The sequence below is a fragment of the Bos grunniens genome, chromosome 21, assembly GCF_055505025.1.
Source record: "Bos grunniens cultivar Pamir isolate PY7600 chromosome 21, Bosgru_T2T1.0, whole genome shotgun sequence".
NCBI classification, from domain to species: Eukaryota; Metazoa; Chordata; class Mammalia; order Artiodactyla; family Bovidae; genus Bos; species Bos grunniens.
This window is the reverse complement of record NC_141185.1, coordinates 27966759-27972758: the sequence shown is the minus strand read 5'-3', so window position 1 is coordinate 27972758 and position 6000 is coordinate 27966759. Positions and strand designations below refer to the sequence as shown.

At 40.7% G+C, this 6000-nt stretch overlaps 1 non-coding gene across 1 annotated transcript; it reads left to right on the top strand.

The window, feature by feature from the left end:
* The first annotated feature begins 4869 nt into the window (after nt 1-4869).
* Nucleotides 4870-4976, top strand: LOC147349302 (U6 spliceosomal RNA). Its single transcript, XR_015150715.1, has one exon. It is a non-coding gene; the product is annotated as a U6 spliceosomal RNA (small nuclear RNA).
* Nucleotides 4977-6000: the final 1024 nt, after the last annotated feature.

The following is a 6000-nucleotide window of genomic DNA, read 5'->3' as shown; positions in this document are numbered from 1 at the left end:
GTGTTGAATATCTTTTTATTTGCTTATTAGCTGTTTGAATATCTTTTTGTGAAGTATCCAAGTACCCCAAGTCTATGGGGTCTCAAAGAGTTGGACACGACTGAGCAACTGAACTGAACTGATATTCTAGGTATTGATTGCCCAAGAATTTCAAAATAGTTCTTAAAGATTTTCCTGGTTAAAGCTGTATTAGGGTTTCTCTACTGTTAGATAAAATTATAGAATAAGAAGCAGCATTGATTTGGATTCTGAGGATCCTGAGTTTAAATGCTGGCTTTCCCCTAACCCAGTATTGTTACTCATATGAATTTATACAAGGTGCACAATTCCTGTTAGCATCAGTTTCCTCAGCTGTAGAATGGGATAATAATTGCAAATATTAAATGCAATCTCATATGCCTACCAAGTAGTTGGTGCTTAATAACTATTACCCTCTCCTTTTCTATTTCTAATTCTTGGGTTGTCCTCTCAAGAAAAGAACACATATAAAGATGCACAAACTCTAGAAAGTAGATTTTTCTATATCAACCTATAAAGTGTTTCTCAAATTGGGATATAGAATCTCTTGGAGTCTTAAAACAGGTTCTCAGGGGTCAGAGTTTTCTACTGGATTTTAAAGAGAAATTATTTATATTTGGATGATTATCCTAAAATATTAAAATAAGCAGAGTCTGAAACTTCTGAATAAGTTATCTTGAGTTTACAACTAAGCATTGCCATAAAATTTCAATGTAAATTTTCATCTACCTTTGAAATTTCAGCTTTGTGAACTAAGGAACATCAGTGTGTCAGTGCTGTTTGGTTGGCATGTCCTGCTATCTATAATAAATGGTAGCAATGGCCAGTGTCTGCCGCTGTACTCGTATTCTGTGAAGGCAAAATTTCTATTTCCCTAGTAATAATGCTGCTGCTGCTGCTGCTAAGTCGCTTCAGTCATGTCCGACTCTGTGCGACCCCATAGACGGCAGCCCACCAGGCTCCCCTGTCCCTGGGATTCTCCAGGCAAGAACACTGGAGTGGGTTGCCATTTCCTTCTCCAGTGCATGAAAGTGAAAAGTGAAAGGGAAGTTGCTCAATTGTGTCCGACTCTTAGTGACCCCATGGACTGCAGCCTACCAGGCTCCTCCATCCATGGGATTTTCCAGGCAAGAGTACTGGAGTGGGGTGCCATTGCCTTCTCCACCTAGTAATAATATACATATGAATAACATTTTCCATGCTTGTCTTTAGTTTCTTACTTTTTTAAAGAAATCAGTACTTTGGTTTCTCATCAAGAAAATGATATGCCACTGAGTACTGTACTATTTTGTAGGTTCTAATGAGAAATGAACAGAAATAAACTGAATAATATAAATGATGTATTTGCACCAAGAGAAATCCAAATGCTTTCAGGACAGTCTATACAAATAAAGATTAAATGGTAATTTGAATATTCTAAACTGAAAACAGAGTGGAAGCAATCATAATAAAGTCTGATTTATGATCAATTTTGAAATGATGTAAATGAGGCAGTTTCAGTATCTAATTGCCTCTGTGAAATTCAGCATTCTCAAGCCTCATTCATGGCAAACATGGTATGGAACCTGTCTGAAAAACCACGAGGCTTATGATGCCTGTGTCAGACTTGTTTCTCTGTAGAACCTGTCTGCCTTGTTTTGGGGGTGAGAGGGTAATTTTGATTATACAGCCTCTCTGTTAATCCTTTCCTCTCTTGCCAACAATTGTTGAAATATTGTCCAAATGGAATCCCAAGAAGATGTAAACAAAACACTGTGAGAAACCTAGTTCCTTCTTAGCTTTCAATTGTCTGACTATAATCTCAGGGCTGAAATTGGAAAAAAAAAAAAAGTTAAAAAAACATTTAAGAGTTTAAAACCAACTCAATATAATCTTATCTTGTTCTAAATTTCAACAAAATTTGATTAGATATATATTTACTGCTGATTTCAATTATACTGTTACACCAACTCCATGTTGAAATAAATACTACAGCTTTATGGAGTCATCAATAAAGATTGCTTACTGCAGTGTTAACTAGGAGGCCTGATAGTCTGAAACTACCCTATTTCATAGAGTCTCAGCGCCCATCTATTGTGTGCTGTGGTCTGATTTCAAAAATGCTAAAATATTAAAAAAAATATGTTCCAGTATCTATAATTTGGTAGTAAACCAAGGTTCAGTTTTTCAGAACATACTTATGTGAATTGAATTCTCTGCATGAGTCAAAACACAGAAACAAGTCTAGTACAGAACTAAATCTGAGGCTACATCTTTCTACTATCAAACCCATGAGTGTTTACTTAGTTTCAGCCATACACATTATCTACTGCAATAAATTAATGTTCATTTGAATTATATTGATTTGTAGTTGTGTATTTGTAAGTTTGCTTTGGTTTTAGACTATGTAACAGCTACAAGAATGAGTTTATACCCAGTTTTATGTTTATACATATTTAAATAGCAATGTAATAGAAGTAATTACAGCAATATAGGGAGCCTAGAGAGAATTTATTTCTTTAAAGGGGGTCATGTGTAAATCACCTGTGAGAAATTCTGCTCTACTCCAAGTGTCATGACTCGAAAATCACACATTTTTGCTATTTCTATGCATATCTGATAATTTAAAGCCATTATAAAAATTTGATCTTTAGTCAACTTTCAAATTTTTTTTCTGTCTGTAGTAAAACATTTTTCCTCTTTTCAGAATATGAAGGGCTTAAACATGGTCACCTAGAAGTGTAGCCTGACCGAAGTTTACAACTTGTAGAGACATCAAGTTCATGTCGTTAGAACTCTGACCATCCTTCCAACTATGAAGTGAAAGTGAAAGTCACTCAGTTGTGTCCCACTCTTTGTGATCCCATGGACTGTCCCTGGAATTCTCCAGCCCAGAATGCTGGAGTAGGTAGCCTTTCCCTTCTCGAGGGGATTTTCCCAACCGGGGGATCGAACCCAAGCCTGCCGGGTTGCAGGCAGATTCTTTACCAGCTGAGCCACAGATTCCTCTTAACGTGTATCCTTTAATAACCTGGCTGTACCGATGCTAAATGGAGTAAGAACATGAGGGGTTTGATATATTTCTTCAAATCATAAAACTGAACATCAATTTAATATTTCTTAATAGCTTTGAAGTCAGAAATGCTTATTTAAAAGACAGGTCATTAGAAAAAATACATCGAAGCATATTTTATTTGTAATTGGACAATTCAACAGACTGTCATTTTTGCCTGATTTGGGGAGAGATAAGAACAATATATTTTATTACTTCTCAAAATCTGTGAACGAAGAGAATTATAACTATAAACACAGAGAAAGATAGGTTCAGCAATAATCCATGTAGGCTTTCTGTTCCTTTCTCTATTTTTGTCTCATCAATACCAGAAACTCTTAGATGGGTTCACCCTATTTTCTTTTTGTACATCATAAAATTGGATACCAATTTTATTTTATTTTTATTTATTTTTTTAAATTTTATTTTATTTTTAAACTTTACAATATTGTATTAGTTTTGCCAAATATCGAAATGAATCCGCCACAGGTATACCTGTGTTCCCCATCCTGAACCCTCCTCCCTCCTCCCCCTCAAAATTACTAATCTTTCATAGATTTTTACTTCAAAATACTATGTTGTGGAAAGGGTAGAACGACCAAAAGAAGCAAAATCCCACTTATTCTCTAATATGCCATATGCCTGGTTAAGGGTGCCATTTTAACACAACGCAGGAAAGCTTATGCCCTTCACTTTAATTCAGCATATGGAGGCTTTCACCTTTGGACCTCAGTTCACAACGTGTCAGGCTGCGACTTGAGCAGTAGCTAAAATCAGGATGTTTAACTCTAGCATTCTAGTATGTCTTGCAGGTAGGTCTGTCCGGCATGTTTGTATCATAATAGGGTTAGGTTTAGCGTGTGGGAAGTACGCGGAAGCACAAGAATGATTCTCCAGTTCAGCTCTAATACTTTAATTCTTCTAATCGATCTCTCAGGCCAAACAGCTGCGTTTCAGCGTGTCCTCCAGTGTTCCAGCGGGTTGGAGGCCAGGCTACAAGGTGGCCTCAGGGAAAGACACCTGTGAGGGGCGTGGCCATCCGTCCTGGCTGCCCCTCCCATCTTACTGACTCCTGCGCAGAATGGATTCAGGCCGGATCCACTGGCGCTAACGCTAGCGGAGCCGGGGGCATCCTAGAGTGTGGTGCTGACCGTCTTAATCTAAGTTGGTTTAGTTGTTGGGAGGAATCTCCTGGAGGGCTGGACGCTAGCTTATATCGACAAAGCCTCTGGAACTGGCACAAGGCTACTATGTCACGGGTGAAATATTGGTGACACGTTCCACATTTTGCTGGGAGAACCCGAGCTCGGTCCAAAATCCTAGTGACCCAGAATCCTACTGGCCCAGCAAAGCAACCGATTCGCAAATTCTTAGACTTGGGGGAGATGCCACTTGTTCCAGGCAGGCCCCCAGGGCTGCCTCAGTCTTCGCAGCGGGGCAGCAGGTCCGCATCGCGGCCGTCGCAGACCACGCGGGTCCAACTTGCTAGCAGCTCCTCAAGCAAGCCTCGCTTGCCGCTCCCGGCATGCTCCGTGGGGCTGAGCGCCCCAGAGGACCCATCGTCCGACTTGGAGCCGGTGACAGGGCCCTTACCCAAGATCCTACGGGCACTCATTTGCATATCCCAGCAAGAGGCGAACTCGACAAGTTTCGCGGTTTAGCAGTCAGAATACCAAACATGTGAGCCTTGTGCGTGGATCCGTGAGATCAAATTTCCCTAAAGGTTTCAGAATCATCGAAAAGGTGCACAGTTCGGTCACCGTAACTTAAAGAGATGAGACCTTCCAGAGTTTATATACGCCGTGGACGAAAGGTAAACCGTGCTCGCTTCGGCAGCACATATACTAAAATTGGAACGATACAGAGAAGATTAGCATGGCCCCTGCGCAAGGATGACACGCAAATTCGTGAAGCGTTCCATATTTTGCGCCATTCCCCACCTCCAGACACTTTTTCCCTGAGTAACACAAAAAACTGTGAAGTATTGAGAGGTAGTTTTGGAGGCAGACCTCCGGTTTGCGCTTTCCGACATGCATCCCCAAAGCCTGAGGACACCTGGAATTCTCTCCCACCGGATCCTCTGCCCTCCCAGCGTCGATTCTAGCTCGATGGCTGCCTGGCATCCCCCCGGCCAACGTGTCTCAATTCTATTAAGTTACCTAGCTAATCTTGGTGTCTGCAGTCGAATGCTTGTTTTTACTGGTAAAAATACACTTTGGGTTTTGGGCGCTGAATTTTTATATTTCCCATGACAGAATCCACCCGGTTTAGGTAAGGCGGCAGTTTGAGTGTACCTTAGAAGTCAGATAAAAACAGGCATAGAAAACCCGTCTCAGAAAGACTTAGTAACCGGCTTGCTGCTTCTAGCCAGTTTTCAATTGATCCGGAAAGCTCAAGGATCCACCGGCCAACACTGAGTTCACTCTTTGGTAACAGTCCTTGCTTTTGTGTAGCTCACAGTCTGAGAAAAGAGTACGAATTCCAGTCAAAAACGACCAAAGTCACAAAGTAGGCCCGAGAAACGTGTACTACTGTTGCTTACTTCCTATAGCAAGGATTCATTAACAGCAATAATTCATTTATTTAATAATTCAGAAATGATTTGGTAAGGATTCATTGAGCATTTCATGTTTCAGGCAGCCTTTAGTGCTAAGATCTAGACCCACCTGCGCCTCTGCTTTGTGTTGTCTAGGGAGACAGATCAAAAGGCGATTTCAGAACTTTCAAGCTCTGTTAAGGAAATGCAAGATTTCTTATGTCCAAGATAACGTAGAAACGACATCACTTCAGTCAGTCGCTCAGTCGTGTCCGACTCTTTGCGACCCCATGGGCTGCAGCACGCCAGGCCTCCCTGTGATCACCAACTCCCGGAGTTTACTCAAACTCATATTTGCACATAAATTTACAGATGTAACTCAGCTTCATTCTCATTTCATAGATTGCCTTGCACG